The sequence below is a fragment of the Trichosurus vulpecula genome, chromosome 6, assembly GCF_011100635.1.
Source record: "Trichosurus vulpecula isolate mTriVul1 chromosome 6, mTriVul1.pri, whole genome shotgun sequence".
Classification (NCBI taxonomy): Eukaryota; Metazoa; Chordata; class Mammalia; order Diprotodontia; family Phalangeridae; genus Trichosurus; species Trichosurus vulpecula.
In genome coordinates this window covers 108,591,158-108,614,294 of record NC_050578.1, presented here as the reverse complement: position 1 = coordinate 108,614,294, position 23,137 = coordinate 108,591,158, and the positions used below count along the sequence as shown (strand labels likewise).

At 40.8% G+C, this 23,137-nt stretch overlaps 1 pseudogene; it reads left to right on the top strand.

Annotated features, from left to right (window-relative positions):
• Nucleotides 1-8,604: 8,604 nt before the first annotated feature.
• Nucleotides 8,605-22,866, top strand: LOC118854709 (annotated as a pseudogene).
• Nucleotides 22,867-23,137: the final 271 nt, after the last annotated feature.

The window sequence follows — 23,137 nt, the reverse complement described above, 5'->3', positions numbered from 1 at the left end:
TGAATTGGCACTGCCTCAATCAGACTGAGACCTGGGAAAGACCTTAGCTTAAAAAGGCCAAGGTCTCCCACTGCATCTGGGGCCATCTCCAGTCATCCTGATCTATGTTTTGCCTCTGGACCCAGATGACTCTGGAGGAGGAAGTGAAGCTGGTGACTTTGCACAGCCCTGCCTCACTTAAATCTAATTTACTTGCAAGTCATGACATCACCTTCCTGTTGCATTCTCTTTGAGAATGAAGGACAAACAACAACGTATGGTCAAAGAGAACTGCCTGTGGGCACTGAATAGTCAAGAAACTTGTCCATCATCACACAGCCGACTCTTTTAGAGTCAGGACTTGATTCCAGAATGCAAAGCCACTCTTTATCCACAAAATCACACTGTCTTGTGTGCATATGCATGAAGAAATTAATTATTTTTCAGAGATTTCATCTTACTGACATAGCCCATGTAGGGGAGAAGGGTGAAATCTATTAAAACCAATACAGTATCTCCCCACCAGCATAGTATACGGTATAGAGTGCTTAATAAAGGTTTGGTGAATGAGGGAGTTTTAGAAGGGCATAAGTCTTCATTCCTACTACCAAAAGGAGGGCTTTTGTCATTGTTTTATGGGGGAATGGAGGTAGGAGAAAGGAAAAGCTGTCGTTAATCCTGGACAGTAGTGTGGAATGGTTACTTCTAATGTCATTATCTTCTTATTCCTGTGTAAAGCTGGGAAGCAGTACGTATATTACAGCTACCAAAGAAGCCGTAAATAATTAGAATGGGAAAAAAGATATCCAATCAATTTACAGGTCTACAGATTAAGTATGCTGCTTATATTCTTTTTAAAAGAGGTGACATGGTATAGCACCTAGATGGCTGGCTGTGGAGTTAGGCAGATTTGGGTTAGAACTCTGGCTCTGATGGTAGCTGAGTGACCAAGGGCACTAAACTTCTCTGAGCCTCAGTTTCCTCATCTGGGAAATGGGGCTAATGTCTTTCCTACCCATCTCACAGGATAGTTATGAGGATCAAATGAGAAAAGCTATGTAAAGTGCCTTGCAAATCTTATAAAACTTTATAGAAATTTTAGCTACTATTACAAATGTGATCTGAGATCCTTCAAGAGACATCAGAAGTTATGAAACATCGACCTAATATTAAAACTCCAACTTTATTGGATCTTCCCTTTTATCTGTGGCTATCAGAGCATATTTAAGGTACAGTTCTTCTTTAATGGGGTGGCTAAAGATAAACAAACTCAAACCCAAAGAACTCCTACAAAGAAGCTAAGACCAGAGAGACTGTCTTTGGCTGAGTTAGGAACATAATTCAACCTATGTTCCTTGTCATTTGATAAAACATTTTCTATGATGGAATCCAAAGACATAGGTACATGCACAGCTACCCCATGACTGACAAGCAAATGTTCTGAAACGTTTTTTTAAAATCTATTTTTTTGAATCTTTTTTTATTTGAAGGGGAAAGGCAGGGCAATTAGGGTTAAGTGACTTACCCACAGTCACACAGCTAGTGTGTGAAATGTCTGAGGTGGGATTTGAACTCAGGTCCTCCTGATTCCAGCGCCACCTAGCTGCCCCCCTGAAACAACTTTTTATATGTAAATGTACCTTTCTGAGGAAGAGAAAACCACCTTTATTGTCTAGAAATCTGCTCATTAACAAGTTCCGGAGTACTATATTTGGTGAGGAAGGCCTTGGCAAGTTTTGTAAACTGTCTTCACCTTGCAATCAAATGCGATTGTATTTACAATTTCAACTTATTCTTCGGTTATGTGCATTAAGTAGCATTGTTTCAACAGCCCTCACTGTGTCAAACTGTTATTGCTGGCATTTAAATGCAAGTGTGAGGTCAAGAAGAATAGAAAACACAAAATAAAATTCTCAGCAGGAATTCCTGCTATCCTCTTCCCTAGTCCTAACATTTGATTTCCTGAGGAAATCTTTCTGGGCAGATGGAATAGCTTGAATTTTGCTCTTGTTTCTGATGGTGGCTTCAAAAATACTTTATTAGCGTTCTGTTCAGCAGTATCCATTCCATTTATTTGAGTGAACTTTTGTTTGGTAAGTGTTCACTTGCAATTCTTTCCTTTAATGGGTCAATGGATTTGTGATCTCAGAGTACAGTTCCTCCAGCAGTGCAACCCTTCTCCTTTGACCCTTGTCCCTTTCTTCTCATAAATCCTCCATAGGGGGTCTATCCAATGCATTGGTTTGCCTTCCTCTAACTTTCTTTCTTCTTTTTTTAAAAGCATTTATTTCATGCATACCAATCTAAAACTTGGACTGTTCAGTCATTTTTCAGTCACGTCTGACTCATCATGACCCCATTTGGAGTTTTCTTGGCAAAGATACTGGAGTGGTTTGCCATTTCCTTCTCCAGCTTATTTTCCAGATGAGGAAACTGAGGCAAACAAGGTTAAGTGACTTGCCCAGGGTCATACAGCTAGTAAGTGTCTGAGGCTGGATTCCAACTCAGGAAGATGAATCTTTCAGATTCTAGGCCTGGCTCTCTATCCACTGCTCCTCCTAGCTGCATGCAAAAACTTGAACTACTTGTGTTATTCTTCATTCCCATCACACATGTGGCCCACCTGCTTTTCCCATCAGAAGGTACTAAGATAAAATCTTTTAGGCTATTTCTTATGCACAAACCAGTATTGGAAATACGTTGCAGACTACCTATGCCCAGCATATATTGCGCTTATCCCTGCCCTTTGTATCACCCACAATTTTGATACTTTGGAGATTGTGGCATTCCATGATTCACAGACATATAGCATCACCGGGGGAATATTAATGTTAAAAAGTGGCTTATCACATGTAAGTGCCACTTATATGAATTAAGCTATTTATTAGTAGCACTGTGGCTCCCATGTACTTAATGAAAATCTTTGCCCTTGGCTTAATCTTGGAGAGGAGGCCCACAGTGAAAAATGTTAAATCTTGAAATTTTATTCCATCCTGGGTCTTCATTACAGAACTTTCTTTTAGAAGAACAAAAGCTATCAGAGGCATCTCCGTTCTGTGCTCTCATTTTCACCATGCTTTTTGAACCTGGTGCCTGGATGCCTTAAAGAAGGAACAAATCGCCACAATATGCAAAAGAGTGTGAAGCAGCCTGACAGTGTTCATCTTTGGGTGGTCCAAAATTGCAAAAATAAATTGTTTATGTGGTACTGAAAATGGAGGTTGGGATTTAATTAAAAATGGCTTCAGGTTAATGACAGGATGAAGATCAATGTCATATAGCAAAGGACGCTTCTTGCCTTTGCAATAATTAACACTGAACAATGAGTGGAGTTCATATTATTGTAATGAGATAGGCTATGGTGTTCAGCCAATGTTAGGTGGTTTCATGTGGTTAGAGGTAAATAAGTAGGATTCCCTAATAAAAATGATGCCACTAGATATAATATGGATATCATTGTGACCCAGGGTTAATGGTAGGCACCATGATTACATAAAAAGATTTTACAGAGTAGGTAGCAACCAACTTTTTACAAATCTGGTGTAATGTAGGGGAGAGAACTAGAATCAGACGACCTTGCCTCAAATGCTAGCTCTACTACTGCCCATGTGGCCTTTGGTGAATCGGGGACCCTCTCTAGCTCTCAAGTTTTCTGTTAAACGACAGGGGGGATGGACTAATTGATCTATAAGGTCATTTCCAACCTTCAGTGTTATGATCCTCTGAAGTGATTCAAAAATGGCACCATAGAGAACTCCAAGGCTCCTTCCCTGTAGAAAAGACAGAATTTCCCCAGTTCCTGGATGTTGGCTATTGTTATTATCAACTGTGCATAAATCCTTCTTTTCCTGAATGGTACCATCCTTTGTGTAATATATCATCCATTTGCCTCATTCTGATAATGTATTACATTAATATATCATTAAAGCAACAGATGTATTAGAGTAATACATTATGAGAACAAAGCACTGGGATAAGGCTATATTTCTCAAAAGATGGCACCAGCCAGGGCAGAACAAGCCTAGACACCGAGGTAGCTGAATAGGACAAAAGGTAAGCCAGGACCACATGGTTTACCAGCATAAGTGTAGATGCTTGATTTTATTGGGCTTTTGATACATCAATTTCATACCCCTGTCTGAAAAGAGTTTGGCAGAAAGGAACTATCCTATGAGTGGAGAGGACTTGCAGATAGTCTCTCTCTCTCTCTCTCTCTCTCTCTCTCTACCTCCCTCCCTCTCTGTCTCTGTCTTTGTCTGTCTCTCTCCTTCTCTGTTGCAGTATTTCTGGGAAGGTGATCCTCTGTGCATAAACATCAGCCTCACTGTACAAGGTGGTAGTTGTGAAAGGATATAGTACAGAATGCCAGCTATAGTGACTTTAATGATTGGTTCCCACAAAAAGTGGCACAGCTCTCTCAACACCTTACAAAGTACTCAAATTTTAGGACAGGTGAAATCGAATTTTATAGAAAGCTATAAACATTTAGTGAAAATACTAAAGGAAGATCAGCATGTGTGTGTGTGTGTGTGTGTGTGTCTTGCCTCTAGGATAAAAGTCAAACTCCTGTGTTTGGCATTTAAAACCTATCACAACCTGGCTTCAAGCTTTCTTTCCAGATTTATTACATAGTGCTCCTCTTCATACACTCGATGTTCCAGGCAAGATGGTGAACTTCCTGTTCTCCATACATGAAATCCTATCTCCCTCCTCTGTGACTACACAGGCTGTCCCTTCTTGTATGGAGTGCATTCCCACCTTCCCATGTCATGGAATACCCAGCTCTAGTCAAGGCATGGCTCAAGCCTTTTGGACTTTTCTAACTGGATGTCTCAGAGAAATCTCAAACTTCACATTTCCAAACCACAGTTCATTGCTTTTGACCACCTTGCAGCAAAATAGAAAGTGAAATCTGCATGTTTACACTTTAGGGGTGGTCTTACAAGGACTTTCTCTCCTCTGCACAGATTAGATTTCTTCTACTGTATTGTAGGAGGAGCAATGACATACAAGTTCTTAATTAACTAAGTTTGCCAGGCATGGTGTTACACATCTGTAGTCCCTGCTGTTAGGGAGGCTCAGGCCAGTACACTGATTGAGTTTGAGAGTTCTAAGCTGGAGTGGGTCTAAAGCCAATCAGGCATCTGTACTATCTTTCCCAACAAGGTGAGGCCCTGGATGTAGAGGGCCACCAAACTGCCCAACGAAGGGTGAACAAGTCAAAACTGGAAAAAATGGAGCAAGTTTAAGCTTCCATGCAGATTAGTATTGCAATCAGCCATTGAGTGGCCACTGAATTTCTAGCCTAAACGAACTAGGGATACTCAAAAAATATTTCATTTTCTTTTTTTCCGAACAACAAACATTTATTTTCTCTCCTTCCTTCCTACTCCCCCTCCCTCAAATCAAACAACAACAATAAGCACTAAATGAAAATAAAACCCTCATAACAAATATGCCTAGTTGAGTAAAACAAATTCCCATAATGGTCATGCCCAACAATGAATGTCTCATGATGCAATTAAGTCCATCAGGACTTTGCCAGGAGGTGGGCAGCATCAGGATTTGTCATTGTATTGATAAAAATTCTCAAGTTTTTTAAAGTTGTTTTTCTTTACAATTTTGTTGTTATCATATCAATTGGTATCCTGGTTTTGCTCACTTTATTCTGCCTTATTTCATTAAGACCTTCTGAATTTCTTCTGGAAGTGTTCATTTAATCATTTTTTATCGTACAATAACATTCCATTACATTCATATGCCACAATTTGTTCAATCATTCCCCTACAGGAAGGTACTCTCTTACTTTCCAGATTTTTACTACTACAAAAAGGGTTACTATAAATATTTTTACACCTATGCATCTCTTTCTTTGATATCCTTGGGGTTATATAAATTCAAATTCAGAAAACATTTAATAAGCACCTATGATCTCTTAACCTCTGTGCTAGGTGCTGGGGGAACAAAGACAAAAGTAGGGAGCTTCTCAAGGAGCTTATGTTCTACGGAGGAAAATAGCTAATACTTTGTCTTGTATATTTTGTAAAACACTTTAAGGAGTTCTCATCTGAGCCTAAAACAACCCAGCGAGGTAAATACTAGAGTTTTTTTTTTTTGAGAATCAGAGAATATGAGAAGAGGAAAGGGCCTTAGAGATATCATCAATCCTAACTCTAATTTTGCTGATGGAGGAGCAGAACCCTAGGGTGGCTAAGCGACTTGCCCCTAGTTCATTCAGCTGTTAATAGCAGGGTTAGGACTACAATAAAGGTCGGTTGATTGCAACTCCACTGTTTGTTGTTATTTAGTTGTTTCAGCTGTGTCTGAGGCACTTTGTGACCCCATTTAGGATTTTCTTTGCAAAGATACTAGAGTGGTTTGCCATTTCCTTCTCCAGCTCATTTTTTAGATGAGGAAACTGAGGCAGAGGGTGAAGTGGCTTGCCCAGAGTCACACAGCTAGTAAGTGTCTGAGGTCACATTTGAACTCAGGTCTTCCTGACTCCTGGCCTGGCACTCTATCCACTGCCCCACCTAATTGCCCTCCACTATACCATGTGATCTTTAGCTTTCTCTTAGGCTTTTGGATAGTCACAGTTTCACATGGTTTGCCCATCATCTTATTTCTGCTCTTCCACCATCCAGTTCAGAGTGAGGTATTGTGTGGGGTGTATGATACGTGTAAATAGGGACACTTGGGTAACAGGAGGTGATAGGCCCAAACCACAGCATGGCAACCATGCAGTGCGATGAACCCCATTGTACCATAGGGGAAATGGTAATGGTTTGGGTGTCATAGGACCTGGGCTTGAATCCAGACCCTGCTGGTTACCATCTGTATGACTTTGGTCAGGTCACCTAACGCCTCTAGGGCGGGGTCTTGTCTCAAATGGGTGGGTTAGACTAGGTGGCCTCTGAGATGTCCTCTAGCCCTAAATCTGGGACACTGAGATCCCTTATGAATTGCCATCCTCAGCAGCCGTTAGTTCTCCCTGAAAAAAAAAAAAAGACCCTGGGGAAAAAAAGAACAGAGAGTTTCTAATGAGCAAAGATAGAACAGACAACAAGAGTTGTTGCTGAACATCCCACTAGTAATTAAGTGGAAGGGGTAGGGTCCAGGTTAAAGCCCAGGTGGTGGCTCCTGCACTCTTAGTGATCCTGAGAGATAAGATTAGTCACCTGGGTGCTTCCTGTCCCCCCAACCAGGGTGCCCTGATAACATGAACATTTCTGCCCTTTCCACAAAAGCCCAACTATCACTTGCTGCTCCAAAAAGGGTCCACCAAGGAAAAAAATATAATCAAGTTAGGAAAGTAAGACAAACAGGATAATTTTGTCACTGGCATGCTACTTCTAATAAATACTTATAAAAGGCAAACTATACATAACAAGTTCATGGTTTCATATATAATCCTCTTTTTTGGGTAATTTTTTATATATTGAAAAGATTGTAGGTTTTTTGATGATTAAATTCATAGTAAAAAAGAGAAAATTCAAAAGAAATAAAAAAATAATACATTTGTCTGTAACTGCAGTAGTCTTCGGTCTGGGGAACTACTCCCTGCTGGGAGTGGGGACATCCTCTCTCTTTTTTTTTTTCTGGATTACAAAGATTATTTGGGCTAGTGGTGGACCCAGACCAATAAATATGATAGAACTTTATATGCACTGAAACTATTGTGATCGTGAGTCACACACTACTTTCCTTCCACTGTAGGGATGGGATGTTTGTCTTTTAAATGAACATTTTTCATCAAAGGAAACTCCATAAAAAGATGACAAAGTATCCCAGGAGAGAGAGAATAGATTTTTTTCCCTTTGAGCCCCACCTCTGAGTGAGTTAGTGATCAGAATACATACCAAACTGATTCCAGTCCTAAAGGCCCCTCTGCAGTGGGGGCTCATTGCAAAGTACTGCCAACCTCAAACAGCACATGCAGCAAATAGCTGTGTGAGAATATATAATTATCTCACAGATGAACTCAGGTCCCAGGCTGAGTGTATGCCCAGGGAGGAGAAACAATAGAGTCCAAGAACATGGTTCTCTCCCAGAGGCTCTCAAGGGGAAAAAGGGTGGTGCCCCTTTCAAGCTCGGAGCATTTTCAAGATTCCCTGACAATGTGTCCTTCATCTCTAAGAGTTTAGCATTAGGTAAGAGGGCCAGTGTTCATATTTCAGCATTGTAGCCCCAGCTCCCTGGAGGGGCACAGACATGTCTATCCCCTGTCGTGCCATTATTTACTTCATCGATTTTTTAATATTTCATAAAATGTGCCCATCTTGATGCTGGGAGTGTACATCCATCAATTAAAAATTAAACAACAGAGGCAAAGCTAGCCATTGAAAGAATTCAGCTCAACACCATCCATTACTCTGGCCAAGCCCATCAGCTGAAGTCCGGGAGAAAGATAAATAACTTGTACTACTTCCTAAAGCACTGCATGGAGCATCCCACTTAAAAAAAAAAAAGCCTAAAAGCATTTATTTTATTTTAAAATACATTTTATTGTTGCTTTTTACTTTTATATCATGATCATTTCTGGAAATACTCCTGCCCCACTATGGCCATCAGAATAGAATCTTCTCTTTTATAACAAAGAAAAGTAGTTAAGCAAAAATGCCAAGAATGAACAAGTTGGACGGTATGTGTGATATTTTGCCCAGGTGGTAGTCCCGTATCCCTCACTGTCTCCCAGCTTCCCTGGCTTTCTTCAAATCCTGGCTAGAATCTCACCTTCTTCTAAAAGAAGCTTTTCTCCTCAGTGCTAATGTTTTCCCTCTGTTGATTATCTCCAATTTAGACTAATATGGAAACGTCTTACATGATTGCACATGTATAACCTATATCAGATTGTCTTGGGGGGGCAGGGTAGGTGAGGGAGGGAGGGAGGGATAAAACTTGGAACTCGAAACTTAAAAAAAGAATGTTAAAAATTGTTTTTGCATGTAATTGGGGGAAAATATTATTAAAAAAAAGAACTATTATCTCCAATTTATCCTATATGAATCTTGTTTGTACTTAGTTGGTTTTGTGTGTGTGTGTGTGTGTGTGTGTGTGTGTGTGTGTGTGCTCTCTCCCCCATTAGAGTATATCCCTGAGAGAAGGGCTTCTTTTTCCCTTCTTTGTATCCTTCGGTCTTAGCATAGTGCCTGGCACATAGTAGGTAATTTAAAAATGCTTGTTGACTGACTGAAGACGGAGGGAGTCAATCAAAAGTATTTATTAAGTGCCTACTACCGTGCCAGGCACTGTGCTAAGTGCTGGGGATACAAAGAAAAGCAAAAAAAATGGTCCCTGCCCGTGTTACACCCAAACAGAGGCCCACTATTAATCCCCTTTATATTTTTGTCTTTGTCTCTGTCCACACTCTGTAATGGCTTGAAATAGCTTAAGGCATAGTTCTGGGTAGATTGCCCAGGCCTAGTCCCCTGACCCCCCTTTCTCTTGATTCAGCATTCTGTATATTCTCTCTACATCAGCATTATGTGCAAGGATCAGTTTCAGGGCAGGGTATAAGTTTATCTTAAGGAAGGACCACCCTGTTACCAAATAGGGTCCCCACACCCTGGGTTATGGTGCAACTATTCTGTTGACCAAGCTAGGTCCCTCCACCCAGAGCATAGCTGATTAAGTAGGGGGTACTTTCTGGGAAATTCCACCTTGCACCCTCCACCTAGTTATAGGAAACTGATCACGACCTAGGAGGGACCCCTTTGTCATGATATGGTCGCACCCCTGTGTCCTTGGGCCATATTCCCAAAATTAGCCCTGAGCTACGGATCTAACCAATGGCTAATCTTTGCATCTGTAAGTCATCGCTTCTGCTAGCGACCCTCCCTCATTGTGTAATTGTGGTTTTTGCCTTTGTAAGCCTGTAAGTCCCTCGGTTCGGGACTGCCTGATTCGAGTGCATACTCCAGGTAGTCACGCACTTGATCAACAAATCCACACTTAAATTTACCTTGAACCCAGGTCTCGTCTCACTGTTATTTTCTACACAACACCCTCAAGGAGCTTACAGTCTAATGGGGAAACAATGTGCAAACTGCTATGTACAAACAAGCTATATAAAGACTTCTAGGAAATCATCAACAGAAAGAAGGGACTAGAATTAAGAGGGACTGTGAAAGGCTTCCTGTAGAAAGTAGGAAGTCTGTTTTATTATCTACTCCTGTAATGGCAAACAAAGTGGGGCTTTTTGCTGTTTTTTCTTTTGTAGTGCCTCTCAACACTAAGGCAATCAGGTGCCTGTGATTGAGTCTTGTCTTTGTTTGAATCAGGAGTCTTTGATTGAATCAAGAGTCCTTGATTGGAAACAGTATATATGCTCTGGGGTTAGCATTTTGCTTGGGGCTCACTCGTTGGAAGAGTGTTAGTGTGATTTGGCCAGATGAGAATCTGGGTAGCTGTTGAGGAGCCCCCTGGCTTTGAAAACCCAGATGTTGGTGCTTTTCTCTCTGGTAACTGTATATATATTGCTATAGTCAGACAGTTGGAAGCCTGTCTGTTGATTTGTGTTATTTTTTCTGTTTGTATTTTCTCTGCAGTACAGGATGCTGACTTTTTCCTCTGAACTAAGTGAATGATATATGTATGTTTAATTAAAGTAAGATTGTTAACCCTGGAAACAGCTATCTTTCCTTAGTAAAGCAGATCTAAGAACCTGCGTTGGTAGCCATCCTGCGTATGCAAGTGTGGTTGCCATTACAACTCCTTGGGATCATGATTGGTTTTTCCCGTGAGTCTGACTCTCTTTTAGTGACCCTTTCATAATCATTTCATTAACATTGTTGCAATCACGTATATTGTTGTTCAGCCAGTTTTACCTGGCATCAGTTCATATAAATCTTTCCAAGTTTCTTCAAATATCCTCGTATTTATCATCGCTGCATGATGATACTGTTACACAAATACACTATAGCTTTTTCGTCTATTACCCATTTGATGGGTACCATTTTGTTTCCAATTCTTTGCTACCATGAAAAGTGCTGCTATAAATATTTTGGTATATATTATAGAATCAGAGAATTCTAGAGTTGGAAGTACATCTAGTTCATCTAGTCTTAGCAGTCATTTCTATATACTAATATTTCTAGTGTACCATAGGAAGCAGCTAGGTGGCTCAGTGGACAGAATCCTGCACCTGGAGTCAGGCAGACCTGAGTTCAAATCCAGCCTGAGACTCTTACTAGCTATGTGGCCCTGGGCCACCCTTAACCTCTGTTTGCCTTAATCCACGGGAGAAGGAAATGGCAAACCACTCCAGTATTTTTCCCAAGAAAACCCCATGGACAAGTGTGGTCCATGGGGTCATGAAGAGTCAGACATGACTGAATGACTCAACAACAAGCAACGACAATTGTATCATACCAGACAAGTGGTTGTGCAGCCTCTGCTTGAAGACCTCCAAGGTGTGGGAACCTACAACTTACTGAAAAAATCCATTCCTCTTTTGAACAACTCTAATTGTTCTTGACATCAGTCACAAACTGGCTGGTCTGCACCTTCCACCCGTGGCTCCTAGTTCTGCCCTCTGGGGCCAAACAGAGTCAGTCTAATGATCCTTCTTTACACATGACATCTCTTCAGACACTTGAACACCATGCTGTGGCATTCTCCTCTCCCTTCAAATCTTCGCTTCTCCAGGCTAAACATGCCCAATTCCTTCCATTCATCCTAATAGGTCATGGACTCGAGGCCCTTCTCTATGCTGACTGCTTTCTTCTGGATGCTCTCCAGTTTACCAATGTTCTTCCTTAACCGTGATGTCCGGAAGAGAACCCAGTGCTTTGGATGAGGTCTGATGAGGGTAGAGTACAGTAGGACTATCACTTCCCTCTTAACGTAACCTAAGATTTCACACCTTTCTTGGCTGCTGTATCATCTGGCTGACTCATATTAAGCTTCTAAAATCCCCAGTCTTTTTCAGAGCAACTGCTATTTATCCATGCCTCCATAATCTTATGTAATCTAAGGCTCAAACCTAGTTATTTTCATAAGGTTGACAGCGAATAGAAGGCCAGCCCTGGAGACAGGAAGACCTGAGTTCAAATCCAGTCTCAGATATTTATTATCTGTGTGACCCTGGGCAAGTCACTTAACCCCATTTGTTTCCTCCTCTGTAAAATAAACTGGAGAAGGAAATGGCAAACTACTCTAGTGCCTTTGTCAAGAAAATCCCAGATGGGGTCACAAAGAGTCAGACATGACTGAAAAGATCAAACAACAAATCCTCTTTGGTAGAAAGAATGATTATTCGATGCTTCTTGCCCAGTGTGAGTGGTGTTGATGAGCCCTTGAGAGGAGAGTTTTTCCTTTCTTTTTCTTTCCCTTGTCTTCTACTTTCAAGAGAGATTTTGCTCAACTCTAGGCTATCATCAGCCCTGGAGGCAGAGAGAGATTCTGGGAAGAAGGCAGCACACAGAGGAGCTGGCACCTTGAGCATATTCCTGTTTCTACCTTACTGAACTAGGATCTTCAGGGCATTTCCCATTGGGTGAGCTGAGATACTTTACTCCTAGTGGGTGAGTTCATTCACCTTGTGTATTATGTGGTATATTCTAATCTGTATAACTTCTCTGATTTCTATTTTTTTATGGCTTGGATAAATAGACTTATTCATTATTATTACATATTACATATTATCATACTCACTATTCACCATGTTTGATGGTGTTTTGTATAAGTGGCATTTGGTGGAAAGGGAATCAAACCTTTAGATATAGTTTGGGACACTCCTTTCCCATTACGGAATAGAGTCTAGGAAAAATGCCTTAAACCTAAAAATTATTTCTCTAGACTAAATTCTTTTGGGCAGATAGATATAATTCTAGTCTATTATCCCTCTCTGAGGAGAGCCGTGTGGGCCAGCCTTGTGGTATCATCCTGTTGCTCCCCCCTGGCATAAATCAAAGCCTTCTCTGGAGAGGAACAGAAGAGACTATATCTATTAATACCTCCTTGTGACCTGCATTTAGACAGATCCATGTAGACATCCATATGTATAACCTACATGTGCAAAAGCCCTCCTACCCTACACTTGTCTAGTAGGGATGTTATTATATCTACCTACAAGTACACTTTACATTTATCCCTATAGGATTTCACCTAGTTATATTCTGCCTAATATTCCAGCGTGCCAAAAATCCTTTTGGAGTCTCACTTTGTCACCCAGTTTTGTGTCATCTGTGAATTTGAAGTGCTTGCCATCTGTACCTTTGGCCTTCTTAGGGCTCTAAAGCATTTATTAAAAGCATCTATCTTCATGTAGTATTTTACCTAGTTTTTTATTGATAGGCTATCTTCTGCCCTCTAGGAACTTATAATCTAAGAATACGATCAGCTGTTACCATTTACCTTAAGAGATTTTAGGCTCTAAGGTCAACCCTACAATGACAGAAAAACTATTTGAAAAAACAATATAGATTTCTCTCACTCTTTCAGGTTCTCTTTGTATTAGGAGGGCAGAGTTTATAATTTCAAAGAGGATCATATATATGTCTGAAAGGTTCGCAACCGCCAGATATAAGAAACTCTCAAAGTAGGAGGCAGAAGAATCAAAGCATATATTTAGGCTCCACAGTAACCAACCCATGAACCAGCATCCCCATTTTGATATATTGATCAAAAGCTTCCAGGCCCAATAAGTCCGCCTCACGAGAGTAACCAGGAGGCCACAGAGAAACATAATGGTGTAAAGCAAAATCATATACATGCTTCCCCTCTATGGTAAAAAGATTACCCACTAGCCTCAAGTCCTTGTTCAGCTTCCTCCCGTAGGTCAGCTCTGCTACCGGCAGCTCCTCTTCAGCTTCAGCTGTGGCTGTAGCTGTAGCAGCCTCTGGCTCCAACGGATGCTGTTTTTAACCATCCGGCTTCTGCAGGGGAGTATAAGGCACGCTGGGGAAAGCACAGGTTCTTTCGATCTGCTTAAGCAAGGTGAAGGGGTTGACCAGGAAAGCACAGGTTCTTTCCATCAGTTTAAGCAAGGGAAGCAAGGTGAAGGGGCCGACAAGCTTACTCCAATCCAACATACAAACAGCATTCAGTTAGTTCAGGGGGAAAAGCCAAACTATTCAAGGGCACTTGTTGACTAAGCGCTAAGGAGCCCATTTTTGGTTACCAACACACTCTTATATGAAAATCTAATTGTGAGTACTTTCATTATTATACATAATTTCTCTTTTGTATCTGTACTGTCTTAAACAGATTGAAAAACTGAAATTTTCAAAAATGGAAAAATTTATTTAGACAATGTTAGTTAATAAGGGACAGAGAAGAGAAATTAAGATGTGAGGGTGGAGAGTGGAGGCCATGGGGAGGGGGAGCCATGGATGAGAACTAAAGATGCCATTGGCTGATTGGATTGGTTATGTACACAAAACCTCACATCTAGAAGGAGGCTCTTTCCCTTGCCTAGTCTGTTTGCAACAAATTAAAGTGATGGATATTGTATAATATTGCTTTTAAAGTCACTTCCCATTTGAATCAAATAAACACAAAATTAAAAAAAAAAACCAGTAAGTCTGCAAACAGAAACTGTTGTATCCAAAGGTTTTGTCTTGAATCCCTAAAGGAGGCAGTGCTTGGGATAAAGAAAAGATGAATAGGTACAACAAAGTCAGCAATGTGGGGAACAGGTTAAAAAATAAAAAAAGAGGTGGTCATGGCAGGAAGCTGTGTAGTATAAAGCACTGCCAGGTACAAAAGAGGAAGTCTGTAAAGCTGGAAGCAAAAACTCTGTCTCAAGGTCCTTGATAAGTCAAGAATCTTTTTATCCAATCACAGAGGTCAGGGAATGACCAGAATGGCAGGTTAAAGCTATGCAGCCAAACAGACCAAGTCTGACTATGAGCTAGACACTGCCTCCCAACTCAGTTCTGCATTGGGAAATCTCACTGATCCAAAAAGGGATAGAATTTCTTTATAAAATATTAGACATTGAAAAAGTTCTTTATTTCATTTTATTTTAGCTTTTGGCTCATGGGTTGTGTGTGTGTGAGTGAGTGTGTGTGTGTGTGTGTGTGTGCGCGTGCACGTGTGTGAATGTGTTTTGTTTTCCATGGTTAGTATGATCCCAGCAGAAAAGGTTGTTCCTGGAAGTGGTTATTTCACACACACACACACACACACACACACACACACACACACACATACACTCACACTCCCCATGGCAAGGCTGCAGTGGTACTCAGAGATCTTAGGGTCACAAGCCACTATAACCAGCATGCCACTCTTGTGGTGGACTTGGTAAACTCCAATTCCCTCTGCTGCTTCCTTCTCCTGCTGATGAAGGTCAGCTTCAGGGTATGCTTGTCATCTATTGTTTAAGGCTGAAAGAAAGCTGCCAAACACTATCAGGATCCATTCCTGATGGGTCTTTTCTGTGCCCTACAAAGAAGATGCTTTTCTCGTGTGAGGTGTACATGGTCAGGATCCCCATCATGATATAACAGGATATAACACACATGGCAAGGACAAGGAGGCTGGAAAGGCTGCAGGTAGCCTGAGACTAAAGCCACAATGGGAAAGAAATGGGATAGTAGAGATGATGAGGTATATAATGAGGAGACATTTGTACTTTTGTCCTTGCTGTATCTTCCAGTAAAAGCTAATTGATTAAATGTGATTGGGTTGCTAATCACTGGAAGGTATTGATGATTTAGGATAGATACTAACTGTAACTGGTGATTGATATTGGGAGAGAACACAGCAGAATGGGAGCTTGAGCTGCCAGCATTAGAGAAGAATGACTTAGACCCTGAGGGTGACACCCTAAACCTCAAAGGGGAGATGGAGACTTGTCAGGAGACCTGACTCAGTACAAGCGAGAGTTGGGCTAAGGATCTTCAGAGTTTATAAAAGCTACATATAGAAACAGAATGGTTTAAAATAACAATTAAGGACCAAGTCACTGCCACCAGAAATTATGGAAAGGTTGTATTTAAAGATGCTGGACTTATTGATAAACAGGTTCTGTAATGAAGAGATGGGAATTGGGGAACTTTTCACTCACTGCAGTGGCAAAGATTTCTCATCTACTGCAGGGGTTCAGAATGTGTAGTCCATGACTTTTTAAAAAAATATGTTGATAACCACAATTCAACATAATTGGTTTCATTTGTCATCCTATGCATCTAATTTTGCTCATTTAAAAACATTCTTCTGAAAAGTGTTTGTTAGGCTTCACCGCACTGACAAAGGGGTCCGTGACACAAAAAAGGTTAAGAAGACTATATCTATTAAATTCCTAGAAAGGCATGATTAGGTGGCTAGAATTATACATGAGAAGATTGCTATCCTATATAAACTAACAGATAATTCAGGTACAAATACCAACCATCCTCAGGGTTTCAACAAATGAACTATACTAAATCTAGAGCATCATTACAGACAGAAGTAGTGTTCAAGGCAAGACATTTCAAGGCAAGGTGCAAACATTTATTGTTTACTATGTTTCAGGCACTGGTCCAAGCTCTGGGTTTACAAATACAAGCAAAAGACAGTCCTTGCCCTTGAGAAGCTTACATTCTAAGGGGGAAGATAACGCATAAAAAAGTCTGAAAAGTGGGGGGAGGTAGGGAGAAGGGACTCATGCCAAACCATGATTGAGAAATCTGAAAAGTCAAAAGCAGGACTAGGAGGGAAATGAAGTGTAGCTGGTGTGGCCCATCCCATGGATAGAGTCTCCTGGAAGGTGAGAAAGTGACTGGCATGATGGTGGAGGGATGGTCCAGGGTGAGAAGGCAGCTGAGAGAGAGTTAAAAGTACAGCTGGGGGGGCGGCATTGAAGAAAATCATCCAGAAATCATATTGATCCATACAAATTTAAGAATGACATTTTTCATAGATGTTGGTATACCAGATGTGGTATATTTCATTACAAACTACCTGGAATGTAAAGCTTTCAAAATGTGGACATTTTTCATAGGTGGTATACCAGATGTGGTATAGTTTCATTGCAAACTACGTGGAATGAAAAGCTTTCAAAATATAGAGACCTTGAGGTAGAGGTGAAAACCATGTGGTGCAGAATGAAGTACATGCTATCATATCTCCTACTGGAGTTGTCCTAAAAATGCTTTTCGGTGTATCTACAGAAGAGAAGCTGACAATTAGTATCTATCCTAAATCATCAATACACTTGTTTCATCCACCTAGACAATAGTCTGCAGAACATTAACGATAAGAAACTAACAGTGGGATAGTAATCTATCCTCAGATCACTTTTCTCTGAAACCCATAAAAAATATGGGAGGAAGGAGATAATTTTTTTTTAATTTATTTAACATATTTAGTTTTCAGCCTTGATTTTCACAAGAGTGTGGATTACAAATTTTCTCCCCATTTCTACCCTCCCCCCACTCCAAGGTGGCGTATACTCTGGTTGCCCTGTTCCCCAGTCAGCGCTCCCCTCTGTCACCCCACTCCCCTCCCATCCCCTTTTCCCTTCCTTTCTTGTAGGGCAAGATAAATTTTTACGCCCCATTGCCTGTGTATCTTACTTTCTTGTTGCATGCAAAAACATTTTTGTTTGTTTTTGAACATCTGTTTTTAAAACTTTGAGTTCCAAATTCTCTCCCCTCTTCCCTTCCCACCCACCCTTCCTAAGAAGTCAAGCAATTCAACATAGGCCACATGTGTATCATTATGTATAACCCTTCCACAATACTCATGTTGTGAAAGACCAACTATATTTTGCTCCTTCCCAACCCATCCCCCTTTATTGAATTTTCTCCCTTGACCCTGTCCCCTTTCGAAAGTGTTTGTTTTTGACTACCTCCACCCCCATCTGCCCTCCCCTCCATCATCCCCCCCATTTTTTTTATCTTCTTCCCTCTTCTTTCCTGTGGGGTAAGATTCCCAATTGGGTATGTATGGTATTCCCTCCTTAGGCCAAATCTGATGAGAGCAATGTTCACTCATTCCCCCCTCATCCGCCCTTTCCCCTCCTCCCACAGAACTGCTTCCTCTTGCCACCTTTATGGGAGATAATCCATCCCATTCTATCTCTCCTTATCTCCCTCTCTCAGTATGTTCCTCTCTCATCCCTTAATTTGATTTTATTTCTTTTAGATATCTTCCCTTCATCTTCAACTCACCCTGTGCCCTCTCTCTCTCTCTCTCTCTCTCTCTCTCTCTCTCTCTCTCTCTGTCTGTCTCTCTCTCTCTCTCTCTCTCTCTCTATATATATATATATATACATACACAAATAGATATATACATACATACACATTCACCCATATATATATACATAAACATATATGTTTGCATATTCCCTTCAGCTACCCTAATACTGAGGTCTCATGAATCATACTCGTCATCTTTCCATGTAGGAATGTCAACAAAACAGTTCACCTTTAGTAAGTCCCTTGCAATTTCTTTTTCTTGTTCTTTTTCTTGATTACCTTTTCATGCTTCTCTTGATTCTTGTGTTTGAAAGTCAAATTTTCTATTCAGTTCTGATCTTTTCACTGAGAAAGCTTGAAAGTCCTCTATTTTATTAAAAATCCATATTTTGCCTTGGAGCATGATACTCAGTTTTGCTGGGTAGGTGATTCTAGGTTTTAATCCTAGCTCCATTGACCTCCGGAATATTGTATTCCAAGCCCTTCGATCTCTTAATGTAGAGGCTGCCAGATCTTGGGTTATTCTGATTGGGTTTCCACAATACTCAGATTGTTTCTTTCTGGCTGCTTGCAGTATTTTCTCCTTGATCTGGGAGCTCTGGAATTTGGCGACAATATTCCTGGGAGATTTCTTTTTGGGATCTATTTGAGGAGGCGATCGATGGATTCTTTCAATTTCTATTTTGCCCTGTGGCTCTAGAATATCAGGGCAGTTCTCCTTGATAATTTCTTGAAAGATGATATCTAGGCTCTTTTTTTGATCATGGCTTTCAGGTAGTCCAATAATTTTTAAATTATCTCTCCTGGATCTATTTTCCAGGTCAGTGGTTTTTCCAATGAGATATTTCACATTATCTTCCATTTTTTCATTCCTTTGGTTCTGTTTTATAATATCTTGATTTCTCATAAAATCACTAGCTTCCACTTGCTCCAATCTAATTTTTAAAGTAGTATTTTCTTCAGTGGTCTTTTGGACCTCCTTTTCCATTTGGCTAATTCTGCCTTTCAAGGCATTCTTCTCCTCATTGGCTTTTTGGAGCTCTTTTGCCATTTGAGTTAGTCTGTTTTTTAAGGTGTTGTTTTCTTCAGTGTATTTTTCAGTATTTTTTTGGGTCTCCTTTAGCAAGTCATTGACTTGTTTTTCATGGTTTTCTCACATCCTTCTCATTTCTCTTCCCAATTTTTCCTCTACTTCTCTAACTTGCTTTTCCAAATCCTTTTTGAGCTCTTCCATGGCCTGGGACCAGTTCCTGTTTTTCTTGGAGGCTTTTGTTGTAGGCTCTATGACTTTATTAACTTCTTTAGGCTGTATGTTTTGGTCTTCCTTGTCAGCAAAGAAAGAATGCAAAGTCTGAGATTGAATCTCGGTGCGTTTTCGCTGGCTGGCCATATTCCCAGCCAACTAACTTGACCTTTGAGTTTTTCAGTGGGGTATGACTGCTTGTAGACTAGAGAGTTCTATGTTCCACGTTTGGGGGGGAGGTGCCAGCTCTGCCACACCAGCACTGCTCCTTCCCCAACCCCCAGTTCAGACTGGGCTTAGATCTTCAGCAGGCTGTTGCACTCCTGCTGTGATCCGCCACTTAATTCCTCCCACCAGGTGGGCCTGGAGCCAGAAGTAACAACAGCTGTAGCTGCCCCACCTCCGCTGCCCCCGGGGCTGGAAGCCGAACCTCGAACTCCTTCTACTCCCGTAGCTTTTCCCACTAACCTTCTCCGCAGTCTTTGGTGTTTGTGGGTTGAGAGGTCTGGTAACTGCCGGAGCTCACTGATTCAGGGCTCTAGGGCCCCCTCCGCCCGGCTTCTGGTCTGGATGGTCCACACTGTTCAGGCTGGGTTCTGCTCCACTCCGTTCCCAGCTCCCAGCTCCGTGTGGGATAGACCTCACCCATAGACCATCCAGGCTGTCCTGGGCTGGAGCCCTGCTTCCCTCTGCTGATTTGTGGGTTCTGCCGTTGTAGAATTGGTTCAGAGCCATTTTTATAGGTTTTTGGAGGGACTCAGTACGGAGCTCAAACGAGTTGCTGCTTACCAGCCGCCATCTTGGCTCCGCCCCTGAAGGAGATAATTATTAAAAAGAAAATAGTGATTCACATTCATATAGGGTGTCCCAGAAGTCTTAAGGCAGTTTTAAATTATTAAAGCTTAAAACTGCCCTAAGACTTTTTTTGTGTGTGATGGTGGTAGGGGACACAAATATTTATCAAATGTCTACCCTGTGTATTTTTGGGGCAGCTGAGTGGCACAGTGGATACAGTGCCAGGCCTGGAGTTGGAAAGACCTGAATTCAAATTGGGCCTCAGATATTTACTAGCAGTATGACCCTGGGCAAGTCACTTAACCTTGTTTGCCTCAGTTTCCTTATTTGTAAAATGAGCCAGAGAAGGAAATAGCAAACTACTCCAGTATCTTTGCCCAGAAAACCCTAAATGGATCACAAAGAGTCAGACACGACTCTCAACAACAACAAAAAGTATGTTTTACAAATATTATGTCATTTGATCCTCACAACAACCCCGTGAGGTATGTTCCATTTACAGATGAGGAAATAAGGCATAGAAGGCAGTGTCACACATCTAAATATCTGAGGCTGGATTTGAACTAGGTTTTTCCTGACTCCAGGCCCAGCACTCTCTCCTGTCTAGTGCTTTAACGTTTGCAAAGTGCTTTACAAACATTTTTATTAGACCCGAAAATATTACTATTGTCCTCAGGCAAAACCCCCGAAAAACTCGCTAAAATAGTCAAATGTGAAGTTTATGCCTTTATGCACTTGCAGAGCAGTTGCTGCTTACTTTCTGTCCCCTTTCCCCTTCCTCGCCCCACTAGAATTTACTCCTTTTCCTCCTAGGGATGCTTTTTTGCTTGTCAGAATCTGAGAGTAGGAAATATATAAAGGGGTCATTGAGTCCAACCTAATAATTTTTTCAACTAGAACTTTATCCCTTTATTCTATGAGTACAGTCGTTACCCACTTCCAGGTTGATATTATCAATTGCTTTGCCATTATCTGTGGAGAAGATGTTGGCCCCGCCATTTGCAGGAAGCCCCCACTGACACAATATTCTTAATTAAAAAATAGGATCACCGGCACTGGTTGTCTCTTGGAGCAGCCATGGGAAGGTGAATGTGGCCAGGTTCCACTACCTGACATGGCATGATATCAGAGTTCTGACTGCAATCGAAATGGTTATGAAGAAGCATCAAATTTTGTAGTTTGGTGGCCTCCATTGCCAGCCTTAAACCTGGTGGTTATAATGAGATTTTGAGAAAACTAGTGAAATATAAACTCTTAGCTCATGAATGAACTAAAATTGTCCAAGGCTAACAATTGACAAATGTGGGTCATGATTACCTCTTTTTGAAAGCACTTTCTTCAAGACAAGGTGGTTGACTCTGTTGGAAACCAGATGGGTATTGACAAAGAATCAGATATTTACATTGTCGCAAATGAAGAGGAGAAATAATCTGCACTAAAGCTTTGCAGACTGCGAAGTACTTCATTCTATAATTTAAAAAACAAATGTGATTACCATAAGCACGGATATAAGATGTCATGACTTTATTTATCCTGTTTGTCTGCTGTGAAGGAATTTGCCTATATGAAGGCACCCTATGAGAGGAAATTTCTAGTTCCAACACCAATCGATTATAATTGACATGCACCGGGCATAGAATTCATAAATGGTTACCCTTTGTGCCAGATACATCACATTGAAGATCCTATCACAGTATATAATGAAGCCATGGAACTAACTATTAAACTTGCCAATCATGGACTAATTCATGGTGATTTCAATGAATTCAATCTAATTTTGGATAAGGATGACCAGAAAACCATGATTGACTTCCCACAAATGGTCTCAACATCTCATCCAATTGCCAAATGGTATTGACAGAGATGTTAAAAGCGATTTCTTCATAAGATGTTCCAATTATGAAAGTGAATTTTGTCCAACATTTGGAGATATCAGGAGGGAGGACTGTCTTGTTGCAGAAATTTCTGCCAGCAAATGTACAAAAGAAATGCAGGAAGATGATGAACTACTTCACCTCCTAGGTCCTGATGATGGGAGTCTTGAAACAGATAAAAGATCTAAATGGCCTTCATTACTTGAAAAACTGACAGAAGGTAAAGACGACTAAGTTAGAAAATGGCAGAAACTTCATAGATAAATCGGATGATGACTCCTAAAGACCCGGTACAAAGGAGTATACAGATGTACTGTCCAAGGATAAGCATCAATAAGTGGTATTTTGAAGTGATTGAATTCAATCATTCATTAGGAGAAATTCAGGAGAGATTGTTGAAGGTAAAAAGAGAAGTTGCATAAAACATTCTGCAACTGATTTTCACGAAGAGGAAAAAAGCACCGAAAATATCACCAAGGGAGAAGATCGAATGCATCAAGGAGAAATTCCTGCTGATTCTCAGGAATATGAAGTTAAATGCCCTGATCTGGTTAACTTGTCAGCATTAAACAAAGAACTCAGGCCTTTCAGGGATGAAAACTTGGAACAAACGAACAACATAGAACGAGAACCGAGGGTGTTACTTCTGCAAGCAGTATTATAAGCTGTTCCACAATTCCTCTGGAGACTGGTGAAACAGAAGGTGAAACGTCAATTGACCAAATGACAAAAGGCTAGAGTTAGATGATGGTTTCAGAAGAGAGAGGCAAATATGTCGGCCAAGAAATGGAGAGAAAACACACACAACACTAAGTCAAGCTGAGAAGCAGTTAGTTTTGGGGGATGATAATTGTGACTTTTCTTAAAAGTGTAGTTTATAATGTATTGGTGGGGAAAGTGTGATATGCTGTTTTTCTGCAATTTTGGTTACGTAAATGTACGCATGTGTATAGCTATTCATTTATAATGGGAAAATCTCTATTTTGAATTAATTTTTTTTCAAGAGAATGCAAAAATTTTTGCTAGTTTAATGAATGGAAACTTTCAGAAAGGGATTTGGGGCAATATTACACTGAATTGTCACTTGCGATCTTCTGGTAACTAGAGCATTTCAATCC